The sequence below is a fragment of the Vicia villosa genome, linkage group LG2, assembly GCF_029867415.1.
Source record: "Vicia villosa cultivar HV-30 ecotype Madison, WI linkage group LG2, Vvil1.0, whole genome shotgun sequence".
Classification (NCBI taxonomy): Eukaryota; Viridiplantae; Streptophyta; class Magnoliopsida; order Fabales; family Fabaceae; genus Vicia; species Vicia villosa.
This window is the reverse complement of record NC_081181.1, coordinates 168,806,771-168,826,461: the sequence shown is the minus strand read 5'-3', so window position 1 is coordinate 168,826,461 and position 19,691 is coordinate 168,806,771. Positions and strand designations below refer to the sequence as shown.

The 19,691-nt window shown below is 37.4% G+C and overlaps 3 long non-coding RNA genes across 3 annotated transcripts; 2 read left to right on the top strand and 1 right to left on the bottom strand.

Moving 5' to 3' along the window:
- Positions 1 to 1,303: 1,303 nt before the first annotated feature.
- LOC131647379 (uncharacterized) lies at positions 1,304 to 18,401 on the bottom strand. The gene is made up of 3 exons (XR_009297808.1): positions 18,201 to 18,401; positions 17,827 to 18,117; positions 1,304 to 1,576 (listed from the first exon to the last, which is right to left on the bottom strand). It is a non-coding gene; the product is annotated as an uncharacterized LOC131647379 (long non-coding RNA).
- LOC131647380 (uncharacterized) lies at positions 3,989 to 5,632 on the top strand. The gene is made up of 4 exons (XR_009297809.1): positions 3,989 to 4,426; positions 4,821 to 4,913; positions 5,009 to 5,138; positions 5,358 to 5,632. It is a non-coding gene; the product is annotated as an uncharacterized LOC131647380 (long non-coding RNA).
- On the top strand, positions 14,747 to 16,391 carry LOC131647381 (uncharacterized). Its single transcript, XR_009297810.1, has 4 exons — positions 14,747 to 15,184; positions 15,579 to 15,671; positions 15,767 to 15,896; positions 16,116 to 16,391. It is a non-coding gene; the product is annotated as an uncharacterized LOC131647381 (long non-coding RNA).
- Positions 18,402 to 19,691: the final 1,290 nt, after the last annotated feature.

The window sequence follows — 19,691 nt, the reverse complement described above, 5'->3', positions numbered from 1 at the left end:
TTGGATTTACACCTCATTCCATCATTTAAACACGTAGGCTATCTCATAAGATTCATCGTACTCGAAACGACACTAAAAACAGACCTACGGTTCGAAAGTTACACATCATTTAACTTTCCCAAGAGATAACTATCGCTACAGCACGCGACGCAACCAAAGTTCGCGGCGCGACCTGATCCACACAAACACGTTCGCGGCGCCAACCTATGCACGCGGCGCGAAACGAGAAAACAAGTACGCCTTCGCGGCGCCAACACTAGGACGCGGCGCGACCTGAGCGTATCACAACTTCTTGGAATTCTGCCCAACGGTTCGCGGCGCAAACAGGGGTTCGCGGCGCGACCTGGCGATTTTGCAGAATTACGGGTCTGCGTTCAGATCCTGCAATCTCACCCAATTTGAGTCCAAAACTGACTCTAAACATTATATACAGGCAGTTAATCATCAATTGCATCATTATTCATCATCACACATCAAAAGAACACATAAATCAATCAATAATCCATGCAATTTTCATCAATTCATAACCTCCCCAACCTAACATATAATCCAATTGACTCAACAACATCCCTAATCAATATTATTATCTAAGAACACGATAATAGATGATAACCGGAGAGTCCCCCCTTACTTTAGCCAAGAGTTCTTGATTGGTCTCTCCCTCCATTGCTCCTCTTTCACGTTCTTCGTGTTCCAAACTCTTTTCACTTTCCTTTCTCTTATTCTCAATTCCTTATTATTTTATAAAATAACCTTTAATTAGATCCACTACAACATTTTTCCTTTTTAACAACAATTGAAAAATGTAGCCAGAAATGATAAAAGCGTTGCCTAAAAGAATAGGGGACGTTTTTCAGCGGTCCTCTATGCGAGCGTTGCCTATTGTTTTAGGGGACGTTTATTTGCACTTTTTGGCCACGGTTCTCTGAAACGTCGCCTAAAATACAAGAAAAGGGGACGTTTTTTCTTGCTGTCTTAGGCAACGTTTTTAAGGTGTTGTCAAAAATAGCAACAACTACAAAATGTTCCCTAAAACTGGTAGAGTGAAAAAACTTTTAGGGAACAATTTTCAAATGTTGTCATATCTAATAAAAATTACAAATTGTTCCTAAAATAAAATAGAGAGAAGACTTGGTAAATATATATAAGTTACCATGAATACTTTTTACCATGTTTTTTTAAAATAAATAATTCAAACATTACTTAATACCAAACATAAATTTCATTTACCATTTGTGTTAATAAAATCTTAAAACATTAACTTAATACACTAAATGTCAAACATTATTTAATACTACTTATTTAACACTTAGAAGTTTAAGTCTAGCAAATTGACAAAATACATAGTTTCTTTAAGTTTAATGCTAAAGTAGAAGCCTAAAACAACAATATCCAACTCATTTAAATTTTTTGAACTCATCGTCATCTCCATCATCCTCTTCATCACTTATGTCATCTTCTTGAAGTTCATCACCTATGTCGTCCTCTAGTTCATCACCTATTTCATCCTCATTACTTAAGTTGTTCTCTTGAAATTTGTTACTTACATCGTCGTCATCACCATCTTCATTGATATCTTGTTGCATAAGAAAATGAAAACAAGTTAGATGAACTAATTAAGTTTCATTTTACCTTTACATCATAAGTGTAATCATTATCTCAGACAAGTAGAATAAGTGCTAGAAAATTTGAAAATTCAGAATTGAAAAGAATAGAAAATCAATGCTGATGCAATGCAAACTAAAACAAATGCATGTTTCACATTTTCTACGATAATGCTCATATATGCAACTAGTAACTTCTACTCTTTCTCATTTATATCATCAAATAATACTCCTCAAACAAGACACATCTCATAAATACAATGTCATCACACTTTTCAGTTAAAAGTTACACATATCAACACCGGCATTTATTCACATGACATGAACAACTTAAAGAAGAATGAACGTAGAAATACCAAGAACACAACAACTCAAAGAAGCAAGAACGCAACAACACCGAAAAATGCCACAAGTTTAGAACATGTCAAAAATGGTGCTTCTACCAAATGTTCAAAGTGTCGCACGCTCGCGAAAAATGAACAGAGTCGCCACCAATATATTTATCCCATAAGGGAAAGGAATATCAGAAAACCTAACAAAGGAAGGAACAGGGTCTTGCGACCAGAGAATCAAGGTACGGGAGTCGGTTACGCGAGGGGAAGGTGCTAGCACCCCTCACGCCCATCGTACTCGATGGTATCCACCTATGTTTGTTTCTATCTAAAGGGTGTATATCTATGTCTATGTCTAAATGCGAAATGAATGCAAAATGTAGGGAAAATAAAGAATTGTACTCGCACGGGCCCTACCCCGCTGCCTACGTATCCTTTTCAGGAATCAGAGTTACCGTAGCTCGGCTAAAGATTTTCTGTTTGTTTTTGTGTTTTTTAGTTGGGCGGAGTCAACGTTCACGTTCTTGCATAAGGGGACAGACCTACGATGCGTACGAACGGAAATGACATTGCCCTTAGGTGCCAACGAGGCAAAAGAAAAAGAAATGATTGGTTTGTGTCTTTTATGATAGATGAGTGGTGAACAGTTCCCAATACCGGGCCACTCACCACTTTCTCTACTTTGCTTTAGTCTGAACCATTGTTAGATGTTTTAAAGTGTTTTTGGTTGTGTATTTTTTAAGGGGAGTTTACTTCACGATTCGAATCACATAAAATGCATAATGATCGAGAAGCAGATTAGAGAATGAATCCCACTCACTTCCATCCCATTATGTAATGTTTGAGAAACAGATTAGAGAATGAATCTCACTCATTTCTCTCCCATTAATTAATGTTTGAGAAACAGATTAGGGAATGAATCCCACTCGTTTCTCTCCCATTAAGTAGTGACCGAGAAACAGATTAGGGAATGGATCCCACTCGTTTCTATGCCACTAAGTGATTGAGAAACAAATTAGGGAATGAATCCCATTCATTTCTCTATCACTTTCTTAATGTGATTTGCATCTTCCTTTTATTAATGTTTTAAAGAGTTGAAAAAGAAAAAGGAAGCAAGAGGGAGCTAATTCTATGTTCTAATCTAAGTGTTGTCTAATTCCTACTTATGTACAAAAGGAGTATAAAATGGTACTAACAAAATAGGCCTAAAATAAGGCCCAAAATACAAGCAATAAAATCACACAAGCATCATACAAAAATAACATGGGAATAGCACAAAAACCATCCAAGCATTAATGCAAAATTACACTAAAATACTACTATTTTTATGAGCTTTTTTAATGTCAACGATTACCTAAAAATCTAGCAAATTTTAATGGTGACTATTTATTCTTTTATCAAAAAACTAACAAAGAAAATTGATTTTTGTATGTCGTTTTTTATTACCTAAAAATCTAACAAAAATTATGATTCTAAATGTTATTATTACCTAAAAAAAATGTAGTAAAAACTAAGTAAAAAATCTAAAACCTATCAACTAAACATGTGAGCCAGGGGGTTGAAATTGAATTATGGAGTGTAATCAGCAAACAGGCGCACAGGGCCCATCTGGTTGGCCCAGAGTGATATTTTTTGTTCATTCAGGTTTGTCTATAGCTCAAAAAAAATGGTGCATGGGCCAAATAAGGGTGCAAAACGCAATAGCAGTGAAACCAGGCCCAGAAGAATTGATCCATCATGCATTCAGATTTTGTTGTTTTTTTTCATAAAAATAAATTAAATTAACTTAAGAAAATAAACGAATAAACAATGAGAAGAGGAATTAGGGTTCACCTGTGTGGCTATTGAAATTCTCACGAGTCTTCTTCCTCAAGGTAAAACGGCGCAGCGTGGTCTTGCTCTTCCTCGATGAGTTTCCGGTGAAACGTCCTCTCTCGACTCTCCTTCAACAACGACGACGACGGCGACTCAAACTTCTTCTCCGACGAATTCTCTCCGGTCACGCTCCCCTCTCGTGTATCTCAACTCGATGCAATCGTGAGCGAATGGCTAGTTTATGCGATGGAGATGATGAACGTTGTTGTTGTGGATGCAGATTCGTGGATGAGTGTCATGGAGATTGTTGAATCGTATTTGCGATGAGAACGAAGACGCGACGAAGATTGAAGTGTTGTTGTTGTGATTGAAGCGTCAAGGAGTGGATTCGAGTTCAGATTGTGGTGAGTCCCTTTCTTTGTCAATCTTTTCTCTCTGACCTTCTGCTCGATATTAATCACCTCTCTGTGTCTCCTTTTTTCTGGTTGTGTCGAAGAAGATTAAAAGGATTTATGGTTTCTGAAGGGAGAGGTATCAAGACAGAATTTGAAGGTTGATCTATGAAGATGATGAAGTTATTGAAGGAGGAGGAGAAGAAGATGAAGGTGGAGTGAATTGGAGCCGGTGGTGAAGTGAAGGAGATTCTGATTTATAGTGATTGAAGGTTCAGTTCAGGTTAGTTATCTCTCTCCCAATTTTCTGTTAGTTCTGTTATAATTCTGTTAGAGGGTGGTAACTGAAATCGGTTAGTCTCTGTTGGAGTTTGTTATACAGTTAGTTATGAATGTTAGATTTCTGTTTCAGTTTGTTTAGTAGTTATAGTTAGGAAGTTACGGAGAATTGAAGGTTAGAAGTATGGTTAGTAACAGAAAGTTGGTTACAAACTGGTATTTTGTTATGGTTTTTCTCAATGAGTATTGGTCATGTTAGTTTGAATTTCTGAACTGGTTTCTTGTTGACGCAGAATTTTGTTTTTTTTTCTTCGTAACCGCTCGGCTTTGGTATCTCTGTTATGCGGTTCAGCTGGGGATTATTAAATCTCTTTTTGGTATGTTTTTGTCGTGGACAGGTTCAGATGCAAGTAGAAGCAAGCCAATTGTGCAGTATTTCGGACAAGCTTGTGAGTTGTCATAACGAGGTGAACGGAATCAAATGTCGACGGGTATGCTTCTGAAACTATTAGTATTTGTTGTTAGTGCTTTGAACTGATTTGGCAGAGGTTTGTTTATGAACAGAATTTTGTCTTTTTTTTGTAAGACTCTTCAGGAGCTGATACTGCAGCGTCGTTCAAACGATGAGATCGAGTTGAAATCACTGTTACCATGAACTTGCGGAAGATTTGTGAAGCTGCGTTGCATTGTTGGGCTTGGATTCAGTTTGGGAATTGGTTAGTGATGGGTTGAGAGGAGAGATATGAAAGGATTAGTGTCTAATTAGACTGTTAATATGATGTTTTATGGATTGAATGCTGTCATGATATGAATGTTGTTTCAGAACCTGAATGTGTATGAATGGACCTGACTGACTTGTCTTTCATATGTGTAGGTTTTGGCTCTTATGTGAATAAATCAGTGCACTGAACTTGTCTTTTCTTTTGTCTTTGCAGGGTGAGTGATTTGTATGGTATGGGGCTGCAGTGAAGATGTTTGAAAAGCACATCATGGCTTGGAACTTTAGCAGGAGGTTTAATTCGATTTTTTCGAAGAATAAAATGTTGCAAGTTTCTTGATGTAATTTTTGAATGGAGTTTGAATTTGGATACAAGAGCATGACCTTTTTTTTTTTGTGTAACGGATCTTGATGAATGTTGTAAGGATACTTTTTGTAATATGTGTATGGACTTTGAATATTTGTAATGAATTTCTGTTGATGTAATGATAGACTTGGATGATAATGATTGAACATGAGAATTTTTGTAATGAAATAATGGTAGGTGTGTGTATAGTGAAGGACAGTATTTAGAATTTTTGGAATGGATTTATTTTTGCATATGGAATGTGACATGACTCATGTAATGGCTCATGGTTCTCCTTGCAAGTGCCATAGTTTCTTCTTTCGAATAAAGTTCGATATTTTCCTCTTTTCTTTCGAATTCTAAATCAACGTTATGATTTTCTTTCCCTCCACTTGAATTTGTCTTGTCTTTGGATGAAATGCTTCACAATATAATGGCCACTTGAATAGTAATACTCAATATGAAGTAAAGTGGATTTCCAAGGATTCGGTCCATAGAAAGTCAACACTCTCTAGTTGACTTTGTTGACCAACATTCAACCTTTGCAGGAATAAACTCTATCTTTTCAAATTCTTGCATGAAACTCAATGCCAACGATTTGCCATACCAATAATCACGCATCAATCATAATTTGAAGTAGATTGTCCTTTCCAAACTCCAAGAGTAGGTCTAGATTCTGTTGACCACATTTACAAACTCTGATGAACTCCATCATAGGGAAGTAGACCTAGTCCTCGATCTTTAGTCGAAACCACTTGTTAAGCTCAAGCATAAGGGATAAAAAACCCTAATGACCGATGATCCAATGCCAAGCTTTATTGTTGAATGACATGCATGATATGTTAAATGTCCTAATGGAGATATGTACATGAGATTATGAGATGGGAAGTCTAAGCCAGTTAAAAATTAAAGGGTAGGACAAATTTGGGGTATGACAGCTGCCCCTATTTAATCGTCTTAAACCTGAAGGTGAGATTGGCGCTAGCCTTTCGAACATTCGAGGTAGAAGAAGATTAAATATCAAAGTACCAGAAATTTGTCTTGAAAGTAAGATGGTGTAAGTGTTATCCTTATTTTTTTGTTTTTGTTTTGATATCTGCTGGGGAAAGAGATTTTATTTTTGTTTTTCTGGTGGAAGAATTTACAATGAGTAATGGATCTGAATGGTGGTAGCTTGTAACGTGGTAACGGTGCCAATACAAGGTTCTCAAAGGAGGTGATTGTTGTATGAAACTATGATTGGACAGCGCGGGTTTGATGGAGAGACAAGATCTACTGACCCAAAAGTTGAAAGACAAGGATAGAAAGACTCGAAATCAAGGTGAGATCAACAGATCCACGACTCAAAAGAACTGAAAAAGACGAGGATAAGGTCGTCAGACCTACGATCCACGAGAAATGAAAAAGATGAGGATAAGGTCAACGGACCTACGATCCACAAGAAAGAAAAAGATGAGGATAAGGTCAACGGACCTACGATCCACAAGAATTGAAAGAAAGGATAAGGTCGACGGACCTACGATCCACAAGAAATGAAAAAGATGAGGATAAGGTTGACAGACCTACGATCCACAAGAATTGAAAAAGACGAGGATAAGGTTGACAGACCTACGATTCACAAGAATTGAAAGGAGGGATGAACATCAACACTGGGGTTGGAGGACATCAACGCTGAAGTTGGAGCGTATCAACACTGAGGTTGGGGGACATCAACACTGAGGTTGTGAAAGGAAAGGCGTCGGCACTGAGGTCGAGGATATCAACACTGAGGTTGGACAAGAAAAGATAAACATCAACACTGAGGTTGTGAATGACGATTGGCATCGACACAGAGGTCGGTGAAGGGATGATAGGCATGAACACTGAGGTTGGACAAGAAAAGGATAGACATCAACACTGGGGTTGGGAAAGAAAGGTATCGACACTGAGGTCAAGGGAAGAAAAAATTAATATCAACACTGAGGTTGGGGATTGGTTTTGAAATGGTTTGCCGGGACGGAAGGTAAAGGATACACAACACGGGGGTTGGATCTAAAAGTTTTTCCGTACGAGGGGAAGGGACCACGGAGACTAGTGACGACTAGACTCGATCAAAAGACATAATCACGAAGATGTTGATGCTTGCGAAGCATAAGAATTACATTAATCCCTCAGGCCAAAGGCGGGGTGTAACTCATCAAGAGTGGCAATCGTTCGAATTGCCACACACCAAGTATGGTTATTCAAACGGTTGAAAAATGAGATGGGTTGAATGCCCACCCTCATTCGCACTCTAATCTTCACGCAGCACACGGGAAATAACCTCGGAGACAACGATTCTGACAAAGAAGGACAGGAGAGAGAAGATAAGATTTCTTTTGGGGATTGAGAATACCAGGTATTGGCACCATGGTTTGAGGAGATTTGTGATGTAGTAACAGATATCAATCGGAGTTTGTAAGGATAACATTTTCTGTGGGGAATTATCGTCGTCTTGATTGAGTGTTGATTTGTATTATCTGGCTTATGCTTTGTATGCATGTTTGAATTTTCTATGGCGTAATGCTCCATTTTGATGGATATGTTACGCTTTTGAGGATGCAATGTTATATGCAATGGAAACTATATGCAGAGTGCCAAATAAAGGCATTAGAGTGATAGAGAAGCATGATTATTGGAGTCCCTTGCTTGTTGTCTTGAGCTACCAATATGAATCGGTATTGGAAACCCTACAGTACCAAAGATCTTTAGCAACCGCATTGAGGATTGGAATGTAGCTTTGTTGGGGAGGAAGTGACTTCATTTGACTTTCCCTACACCTTGAATTGCTTGGGGATGGTGAGCTTGAGGAGATTCCCTCGATTCAGCATGTTGAGGATGAGAAATTCAGACAAGGGGACCAAGTTGGGAATGGAACAACTCTCGTGAGAAATAAACTCATGTGCTTGGGGAGAGACCGAAGTTCCAGGAGAAATAAACTCCTATAATCGAGGAGAAGGCAATAAAACTCAGAAGATTGTGCCCCAAGATTCGTGAACTATGAAGGAATTTGCCCCAAAGGATCCTTGGAGAGATTTGTCGAACCTCGACGTAACTGCCCCAGATTGGTTGAACCCAAGAGAGATTCCTCGACTTGATTGCCCCAGATTGATGGAAACTTGAACGGATGCCTCAGTCAACAGAGTCTTCACACATCTTGCCCCTTGAAGTGGTCAGCCTTTGAAGTGAATGGCTCATGGAATCGATCAACTTTTCCTGCAATTGTTCATTGTTTGATCTTCCCTGATGTCAAATGCTTATTCACAAGTAAAAGATATTTGTTTTGAAGATGATAATCTTAATGCAATGCTCATGATAGCTTCGAAATCAAAGTTATTAAAACAAAGTTGTGACATTCAGTGTTTGAATTATTTGTCATATCGATATTAACATAGACGGTAAGCACACATCTAGGAGTCAGTTTTACACAACTTGCTTTTGAAATAAACCCTGCTTCAATTAGGTCTTTTAAGGGTTGTAACGTGGCCTGGTTCACGGTTTTAGAAAGAAAGGATTTAAGGCTCAAAGTCTAACCTAACCCGCCCATTCTTCGTGATGTTCTCCAGTCCTAAGTTCAACTTAACCTGATACGAGCGCCCATCCTTCGAGAGGAGTTTGAGATGATTGAGGAATCAATGAAGTCTTCTCGGACATGGCAGTCACTCACTTTCTTTTGTTTTTGGCGTTTGATCACACGACTTTGTTCTTTTGATGAGGATCTTTATTTTATAATCCTTGCTTTTCGCTTTTGCTTTGTTTTTTGTATCCCTAACTTTTGCCTGGACAAATTCTTTTGAATTTTATTTTGGAGTCCAGCGGGATGCCCTAATTTTTGCCTAAGTCACTTGTTTTCAAGTTGTTGACTTAGCGGGCTTTTTTTTTTTTCATTCACTTTTTCGATAAGTCGTGTGATCCTGAATCTTTGATTTGCGGGAGGTGATTGTGACCGCCTCATTCTTTGGTTGATGAGGGGTTACCATTGTGGCATTGACTTTCCTCAACCTTTTGAAAGATAACCATTGTTGTATCCTTGAACGGACACTCCTGATGAATTTTGATTGCTCGATCAGATTAATTGAATGCTACCCTGCCCCTGGGTTAAATGTGAGGGTTTTTTTTTGTATAGAAATGAACTCCTACTTCTAGGCTCAAAGGGGTTTACGAGGGTCTAACTCCCTTATATCTCCGGTGTTTGGGGATTTGAAACAATGCCTGTACATCCTCAGCGGGGTTTTATTCAAAAGCACACAATTAGAGATTTTGCGTTTTTATTTATATTTTTCATTATTCTCCTTTTGATATTTTTTTTGCTTAATCAAGAGTTTGATATCGATAGACAGAAATATGTGAGTGAACACGAATGGATTGATTCGAAACTAGCATATGCAATGTATTTTATTTTCATTAAAAACAAACAGGTTTTACATGGAAGAAACATTTAACAAAACAAGGAAAATTACAAATGAAAATGCAGAAATGAATTGATGATTGCCATAGTTGAGGAGGCTTGACTCCGTCTGGACTTGTTGAGCTTGAATACTTTCTGCAGTTCCTTCCAATCGCTTCATATTACTTCCAAAGAAAACTCCAACGAAGTCACCCAAGAGTTGTAAACTTTTGCCTTGCTTTAGGGATTCGAGCAATGCGAGTGATGCAATGCTCAAGATAAGAGTACGTCTTGCTTATCCCTCGTGCGGGAGCCCCAAACATAGTTACTAGAATAGTAATCGCCATCATAAATGGAAAGAATCTTGTATGATCATCAAACTCAAGAGAGCTACTTGTGGTGAAGAAGACCCAATACTAGAATCCTAACCAATTGGAGTTCCAACAAACAGGGAAGCAACTTGAGAATGAGGAGCATTGTGTGGAACACTCTTGATTACCACATGGGAAAAGAATCTGACAAGTCACCCCAGAATTTGTAATGCTATAAGGGATTCGAGCAATGCAAATGGCGCAATGCTCAAGATAGACCAGGTCTTGCTTATCCCTCGATCGGGAGCCCCATGAACCCTTCAATTTATGTGAAGACCATTTGGAGTGAATGATATCGCTTTGGAGTCAATAAGATCTTGGACCTTGTGTTTCAAAATATTACAATCCTCAGTTGAATGTCCAGATGTCCCAGAATGGTACTCACACTTGGCATTTAAGTCATATCCTTGTGGAATCGGTGTTGGAGGGGGCTTAAACTCCCTTAGTTCGACCAAGGATTCATTGAGTAAATGAGAGAGCAGTTGACTATAAGTCATGGGAATCGGGTCAATCTTTCTTGGTGGTCTTCTCGGCCTTCGTGGACCTTGTTGTTGATAATTTTGGTGATAGTTAAGAACATGAACCTGAGGATAAGCAGGGAGTTCTTCTTCTCTATTCTCTGAAATTGCATTTGTTTCACTTTTCTCTTCTTTAGTAAATTCAGAAGCATTGGCCATATCTTGGATTTTACCCATCTTTAAAGCATTTTCAATTCGTTCTCCTACGACAACCAAACTTGAGAATTCGGAGGAAGCACATCCAATCATCATGTTCAAATAAGGATCTTTCAGAGTATTCATGAACATGTCTACAAGCTCTCGTTCCAAAAGAGGAGGTTGGACTCTGGAAGCTAATTCTCTCCATCTTTGTGCATACTCCTTAAAAGACTCATCCACCTTCTGAGTTAAACTTTGAAGTTGTAGTCTAGTAGGAGTCATGTCACTGTTGTACTTGTAATGCTTGAGAAAAGCCTCTGCTAATTCATCCCACGTGCGGATATGTATTCGTTCAAGTCTTGTATACCACTCAAGGGATGCCCCACTTAGGCTATCTTGGAAGAAGTGCATGAGAAGCTTATCATTTTCTGCATACGGAGCCATCTTGTTGCAAAATGCCTTGATGTGACTCATCGGACAAGTGGTACCCTTGTATTTCTCAAAACTGGGGACTTTGAACTTAGTAGGAATCTTGATATCAGGCACTAGGCACAAATCAATAGCATTTAATCCTGAGGAGCTTCGACCTTCTAAAGCCTTCAATCTTTCTTCCAAGAGATGAAATTTCCTCTCATTTTCCTCGATTGGGAACTTGAAAGCTTCGAGTTCAGAATCGTTCTCATGATGTGAATCCTCCTTATTTGGAACTTCCACGGGCACAGGTTTTGATCCTCTATTAGCAACAGTAGTCGGAGTACTATTAGTCCATTTAGCAACACTTTGTCTAAGCTCTTCTTGCCCTTGAACAACAATCTGGAGAGTCTCGAAGAGTTGGGTCATCCTTTCCCCCATAGTATCCAAGTCCTTACGAAGTTCAGCCTGATTTTGTTCAAGACGGTCCATGATTCTCTTCTGATTAATCCTTGTATGCTACGGATGTAGGGAAGTCAAAGGTGTTGATGAAGCAGAAATCTGGATTGAAAGAGGACCCCAATAAGCTTCTGATAGAACTATGAGATGCATGATAATATGAATGCAATGTTTCATTTATGAGAGATCCTAAAGTCTTTTCACAATTCTATTTTCTTCTTTTTTTTTTTTATCTCTTTTTTGGAATCAAGGCTTTTTTTTTTGTATAGAATATCTTTTCTTTTCTTTTTGTTTTCTTTCTTTTTCTTTCTTTTTTTTTTTTGAAATGGACTTTAGGATCCCTCATAAATGAAGTGGGTAAAGCGATGATGTTATGCAATGCAAAAGCATGGGATCAACGGTCCATATAATCTTAGTAACCACTGTACAAACTTCTGAATAACTGATACAGGTCAAATGTCACAGGATCAAAGGTCCGGCACCCTTTTGAATACCAGGAAAACCAATAGTCACCAACAGAACAGAATAGTCACCAATGATACCTGTCATGTATATCCCTCCCCACTCACAGGTGAATCTAGGTCAGGGTAGGTTAAAAAAAGCCAACAGAGGATTGAAAGTAGGCGTAATCATACGATATTGCCTCTTTCAACCAAGCTCTGTCCGTGGATACATGATCGGATCAATCAGACATACGTCTTCTGTCCGTCATGGCCACTCTATTCCTAGTTCCTAAGGTATCACTCATGGCCTGGGTATTGGGCCTTTTACCTCATAGAACAATCCCACCCAACCTGCAAAACAGAACAGAAGACCCCAAGGAACACAGAATATAATCCATATGCATGATGTGCAAACAGAAATAAACATGATATGCAGGCAGAAAAGTAAACATGCAAACATATATACAAGGTATAGACATAAAAACAAATAAACACCCAGTAAATAAACAAACAAACGCAGGCTAGGATCGACTCGCTAAGGATGGACCAGCAACAGGTCTAGCAACATCCCCAGCAGAGTCGCCAGCTGTCGCACGCTCGCGAAAAATGAACAGAGTCGCCACCAATATATTTATCCCATAAGGGAAAGGAATATCAGAAAACCTAACAAAGGAAGGAACAGGGTCTTGCGACCAGAGAATCAAGGTACGGGAGTCGGTTACGCGAGGGGAAGGTGCTAGCACCCCTCACGCCCATCGTACTCGATGGTATCCACCTATGTTTGTTTCTATCTAAAGGGTGTATATCTATGTCTATGTCTAAATGCGAAATGAATGCAAAATGTAGGGAAAATAAAGAATTGTACTCGCACGGGCCCTACCCCGCTGCCTACGTATCCTTTTCAGGAATCAGAGTTACCGTAGCTCGGCTAAAGATTTTCTGTTTGTTTTTGTGTTTTTTAGTTGGGCGGAGTCAACGTTCACGTTCTTGCATAAGGGGACAGACCTACGATGCGTACGAACGGAAATGACATTGCCCTTAGGTGCCAACGAGGCAAAAGAAAAAGAAATGATTGGTTTGTGTCTTTTATGATAGATGAGTGGTGAACAGTTCCCAATACCGGGCCACTCACCACTTTCTCTACTTTGCTTTAGTCTGAACCATTGTTAGATGTTTTAAAGTGTTTTTGGTTGTGTATTTTTTAAGGGGAGTTTACTTCACGATTCGAATCACATAAAATGCATAATGATCGAGAAGCAGATTAGAGAATGAATCCCACTCACTTCCATCCCATTATGTAATGTTTGAGAAACAGATTAGAGAATGAATCTCACTCATTTCTCTCCCATTAATTAATGTTTGAGAAACAGATTAGGGAATGAATCCCACTCGTTTCTCTCCCATTAAGTAGTGACCGAGAAACAGATTAGGGAATGGATCCCACTCGTTTCTATGCCACTAAGTGATTGAGAAACAAATTAGGGAATGAATCCCATTCATTTCTCTATCACTTTCTTAATGTGATTTGCATCTTCCTTTTATTAATGTTTTAAAGAGTTGAAAAAGAAAAAGGAAGCAAGAGGGAGCTAATTCTATGTTCTAATCTAAGTGTTGTCTAATTCCTACTTATGTACAAAAGGAGTATAAAATGGTACTAACAAAATAGGCCTAAAATAAGGCCCAAAATACAAGCAATAAAATCACACAAGCATCATACAAAAATAACATGGGAATAGCACAAAAACCATCCAAGCATTAATGCAAAATTACACTAAAATACTACTATTTTTATGAGCTTTTTTAATGTCAACGATTACCTAAAAATCTAGCAAATTTTAATGGTGACTATTTATTCTTTTATCAAAAAACTAACAAAGAAAATTGATTTTTGTATGTCGTTTTTTATTACCTAAAAATCTAACAAAAATTATGATTCTAAATGTTATTATTACCTAAAAAAAATGTAGTAAAAACTAAGTAAAAAATCTAAAACCTATCAACTAAACATGTGAGCCAGGGGGTTGAAATTGAATTATGGAGTGTAATCAGCAAACAGGCGCACAGGGCCCATCTGGTTGGCCCAGAGTGATATTTTTTGTTCATTCAGGTTTGTCTATAGCTCAAAAAAAATGGTGCATGGGCCAAATAAGGGTGCAAAACGCAATAGCAGTGAAACCAGGCCCAGAAGAATTGATCCATCATGCATTCAGATTTTGTTGTTTTTTTTCATAAAAATAAATTAAATTAACTTAAGAAAATAAACGAATAAACAATGAGAAGAGGAATTAGGGTTCACCTGTGTGGCTATTGAAATTCTCACGAGTCTTCTTCCTCAAGGTAAAACGGCGCAGCGTGGTCTTGCTCTTCCTCGATGAGTTTCCGGTGAAACGTCCTCTCTCGACTCTCCTTCAACAACGACGACGACGGCGACTCAAACTTCTTCTCCGACGAATTCTCTCCGGTCACGCTCCCCTCTCGTGTATCTCAACTCGATGCAATCGTGAGCGAATGGCTAGTTTATGCGATGGAGATGATGAACGTTGTTGTTGTGGATGCAGATTCGTGGATGAGTGTCATGGAGATTGTTGAATCGTATTTGCGATGAGAACGAAGACGCGACGAAGATTGAAGTGTTGTTGTTGTGATTGAAGCGTCAAGGAGTGGATTCGAGTTCAGATTGTGGTGAGTCCCTTTCTTTGTCAATCTTTTCTCTCTGACCTTCTGCTCGATATTAATCACCTCTCTGTGTCTCCTTTTTTCTGGTTGTGTCGAAGAAGATTAAAAGGATTTATGGTTTCTGAAGGGAGAGGTATCAAGACAGAATTTGAAGGTTGATCTATGAAGATGATGAAGTTATTGAAGGAGGAGGAGAAGAAGATGAAGGTGGAGTGAATTGGAGCCGGTGGTGAAGTGAAGGAGATTCTGATTTATAGTGATTGAAGGTTCAGTTCAGGTTAGTTATCTCTCTCCCAATTTTCTGTTAGTTCTGTTATAATTCTGTTAGAGGGTGGTAACTGAAATCGGTTAGTCTCTGTTGGAGTTTGTTATACAGTTAGTTATGAATGTTAGATTTCTGTTTCAGTTTGTTTAGTAGTTATAGTTAGGAAGTTACGGAGAATTGAAGGTTAGAAGTATGGTTAGTAACAGAAAGTTGGTTACAAACTGGTATTTTGTTATGGTTTTTCTCAATGAGTATTGGTCATGTTAGTTTGAATTTCTGAACTGGTTTCTTGTTGACGCAGAATTTTGTTTTTTTTTCTTCGTAACCGCTCGGCTTTGGTATCTCTGTTATGCGGTTCAGCTGGGGATTATTAAATCTCTTTTTGGTATGTTTTTGTCGTGGACAGGTTCAGATGCAAGTAGAAGCAAGCCAATTGTGCAGTATTTCGGACAAGCTTGTGAGTTGTCATAACGAGGTGAACGGAATCAAATGTCGACGGGTATGCTTCTGAAACTATTAGTATTTGTTGTTAGTGCTTTGAACTGATTTGGCAGAGGTTTGTTTATGAACAGAATTTTGTCTTTTTTTTGTAAGACTCTTCAGGAGCTGATACTGCAGCGTCGTTCAAACGATGAGATCGAGTTGAAATCACTGTTACCATGAACTTGCGGAAGATTTGTGAAGCTGCGTTGCATTGTTGGGCTTGGATTCAGTTTGGGAATTGGTTAGTGATGGGTTGAGAGGAGAGATATGAAAGGATTAGTGTCTAATTAGACTGTTAATATGATGTTTTATGGATTGAATGCTGTCATGATATGAATGTTGTTTCAGAACCTGAATGTGTATGAATGGACCTGACTGACTTGTCTTTCATATGTGTAGGTTTTGGCTCTTATGTGAATAAATCAGTGCACTGAACTTGTCTTTTCTTTTGTCTTTGCAGGGTGAGTGATTTGTATGGTATGGGGCTGCAGTGAAGATGTTTGAAAAGCACATCATGGCTTGGAACTTTAGCAGGAGGTTTAATTCGATTTTTTCGAAGAATAAAATGTTGCAAGTTTCTTGATGTAATTTTTGAATGGAGTTTGAATTTGGATACAAGAGCATGACCTTTTTTTTTTTGTGTAACGGATCTTGATGAATGTTGTAAGGATACTTTTTGTAATATGTGTATGGACTTTGAATATTTGTAATGAATTTCTGTTGATGTAATGATAGACTTGGATGATAATGATTGAACATGAGAATTTTTGTAATGAAATAATGGTAGGTGTGTGTATAGTGAAGGACAGTATTTAGAATTTTTGGAATGGATTTATTTTTGCATATGGAATGTGACATGACTCATGTAATGGCTCATGGTTCTCCTTGCAAGTGCCATAGTTTCTTCTTTCGAATAAAGTTCGATATTTTCCTCTTTTCTTTCGAATTCTAAATCAACGTTATGATTTTCTTTCCCTCCACTTGAATTTGTCTTGTCTTTGGATGAAATGCTTCACAATATAATGGCCACTTGAATAGTAATACTCAATATGAAGTAAAGTGGATTTCCAAGGATTCGGTCCATAGAAAGTCAACACTCTCTAGTTGACTTTGTTGACCAACATTCAACCTTTGCAGGAATAAACTCTATCTTTTCAAATTCTTGCATGAAACTCAATGCCAACGATTTGCCATACCAATAATCACGCATCAATCATAATTTGAAGTAGATTGTCCTTTCCAAACTCCAAGAGTAGGTCTAGATTCTGTTGACCACATTTACAAACTCTGATGAACTCCATCATAGGGAAGTAGACCTAGTCCTCGATCTTTAGTCGAAACCACTTGTTAAGCTCAAGCATAAGGGATAAAAAACCCTAATGACCGATGATCCAATGCCAAGCTTTATTGTTGAATGACATGCATGATATGTTAAATGTCCTAATGGAGATATGTACATGAGATTATGAGATGGGAAGTCTAAGCCAGTTAAAAATTAAAGGGTAGGACAAATTTGGGGTATGACACAAAGAAATTAATAAACTGAGTTATAACAAAACAACAACACATAAACTTAAAAGAACACAAGGACTAGTGATAATTCCTACTACAGTTGAACAATTGAGTTGAAATAATAACAATATTTTTTTTCTATTTTTAATTATTATACTTCAATAGTTTTTAAGATTAGACCATCAAGTTAATTTTCAATATATTTTTTCTCCATGCATATCTATGTTTGTTAGTTTATCCTGTTTGTTACAGTGCCCAAAACAATGAAATAATATTTGATTACCCATCTCTTCTTTCTTATCCATATATAAAGGAAAGTAAAAGTTGAACTTACCAATAAATTACCAAACACCTCACCAATTTCAGTCACTCAACTTAACAGCCACAGAAAAGTTCAATACATTAAATAACGAGATTTAAAAGCATACATGAACAAAGGTTTCAACAATATTATGTGATACTCTTAATGACAATTTAATCAGATGAGATATCAGCAAAATGCTCTTGGATAAAAACTTGGTGTTATATGAACGTGTTAGCGTCTTGCATAGGGATCTATTTATATCTATCTCAATGAAATTACTAAGTGTATAACAGTAATGGCCATAGAGTTTGTTAAAAATAATCACACTAACAGAAAAAGTAGAAAAAGATGATACCAATCGCGCCGGCAGCAACCTGAGCAACACATCAACACAACAATATGAACAAGAGCAACATAGCATCGTTTTATAACGGCAATACCACGAAGGCGTCACACAGCAAGACGACGCACAATAATACAGCAGCGGTGATACGACGACGTGAATCTTTTTCCCCAGTGAGCAACACAAGCGTCGTTTGATAACATGCGTGAATCATTTGTTTTGATAAGGTTGAGTGTGGTTTGAATTAGGTTTCGCACAACACCATCGTTTTGATTAGGTTTTGCTGAGCGTGTTTTCCTTTCCCTAAATTCGATAGTGAAAAAAAAGGAGAAACGATCAATCAATACCTGGAATTGAAAAAAAAATGGTGCTTGAACATAACTAACCTTGACGACACTGTTTGAAAGTTGAATCTAGACGAAACATGACGGTTCTTCTTGAACTGAAAGAAAGAGAAGGGGTCGAGTTCATCGAGTGGGGAAAGGGTCTCTGATAGTGAGATCAGAGTTCTGTGAAGTTGATTAAGGGCAGGGGTCCAAATCTCCCCTCTGTATCTTGCGGCCGCTATACACCCTTTATTTTCTACAAATCTGTTTTTGATTTAGGGTTAATGTTACCCTTTATTTATTTTTGTTTATATATTATTATTTACATATTATTATTTATATTATTAATTAATGTATTATTCTCTTTAAAATAAAAATAAAAAACAAACAATGAAACAACCCAGTACGCATGCTATTCTGATTTTACAATTATTATTTGATTTACTTTTTTTTATAATTTTTTTTTGTTAATTATGTTTATTCTAATGTACATGGTTATTAAAGGACCAACAAGATACCACATGTGATGTCACATGCCCATTATTTTTCTTATATTTTATTTTATTATTTTGAGTCACACTTAAAATATAAATTTATTCTTTTAAGTAAAACTTTTCAATCAAATAAAATTATTATAATAATCATAGTTAATTAATATAATAATAGTTATTATTTTAGAATTATTGTTTTAAATTTCCTTAAAATTGATCCCTTTTATCTCTAAGGGACATATAAATTTTATATGTTAACAACTTTGTCAAAAAAAAAAATTTTAAGAGAAGATTGCTGCTTGAATTTTTATTAACGTTACATTTTTAGGGAACATTTAATAAATGTAGTCGTTTATTAGAAATATTGTAACAAGTAGAAAATGTCCCCAATGCTCTCTAAGGGGACAATTATAGGACGTTGCAAAAACAATAACATAAGAACGGTTAAAACTCGTAGCCATAAAGAGTTTAGGGGACATTTATCAATTGTAGTAAAAATATTGTTGGCATCAAGTGTAAAACGTTCCCAGAAATACTTTTTTGGCAACAATTTTCACATGTTGCATAAAAAAGTGTTGCAAGAGACAACAAATGTTGTAGTGAGAATAGGGCCTTTACTAACATCACCCCCTCATTCCTTAACATCACACATGGCCCAACACCATAACCATCCTTTCCCAATTAATATCCCACAAACCACCAATAAATCTAATTATTAATTAAATTTCCATTTAAATTAAAAATTAAAATATACGGGTGTTACAACTCTCCCCTACTAAAAGAGTTTTCGTCCTCGAAAACATACTTCAAGTAACCAGCTCGTATAAAAGTCCTTCACCTGACTCTCCAGCTCTCAATTAACATTACCGTCAGTCAATTCTCAAAAATCCATCCGACATAACCAACAGGAACCATGTTTCATACATTCAAATCACAGTTCTTACGTCGCATATGCCCATCCAAAAGTATACCACTCGCTATATCTCCAAAAGATTAACAACAATAGAACATTGAGGTACAACCTATATAATACGCTCAACAACCGAGTAATACAACTACA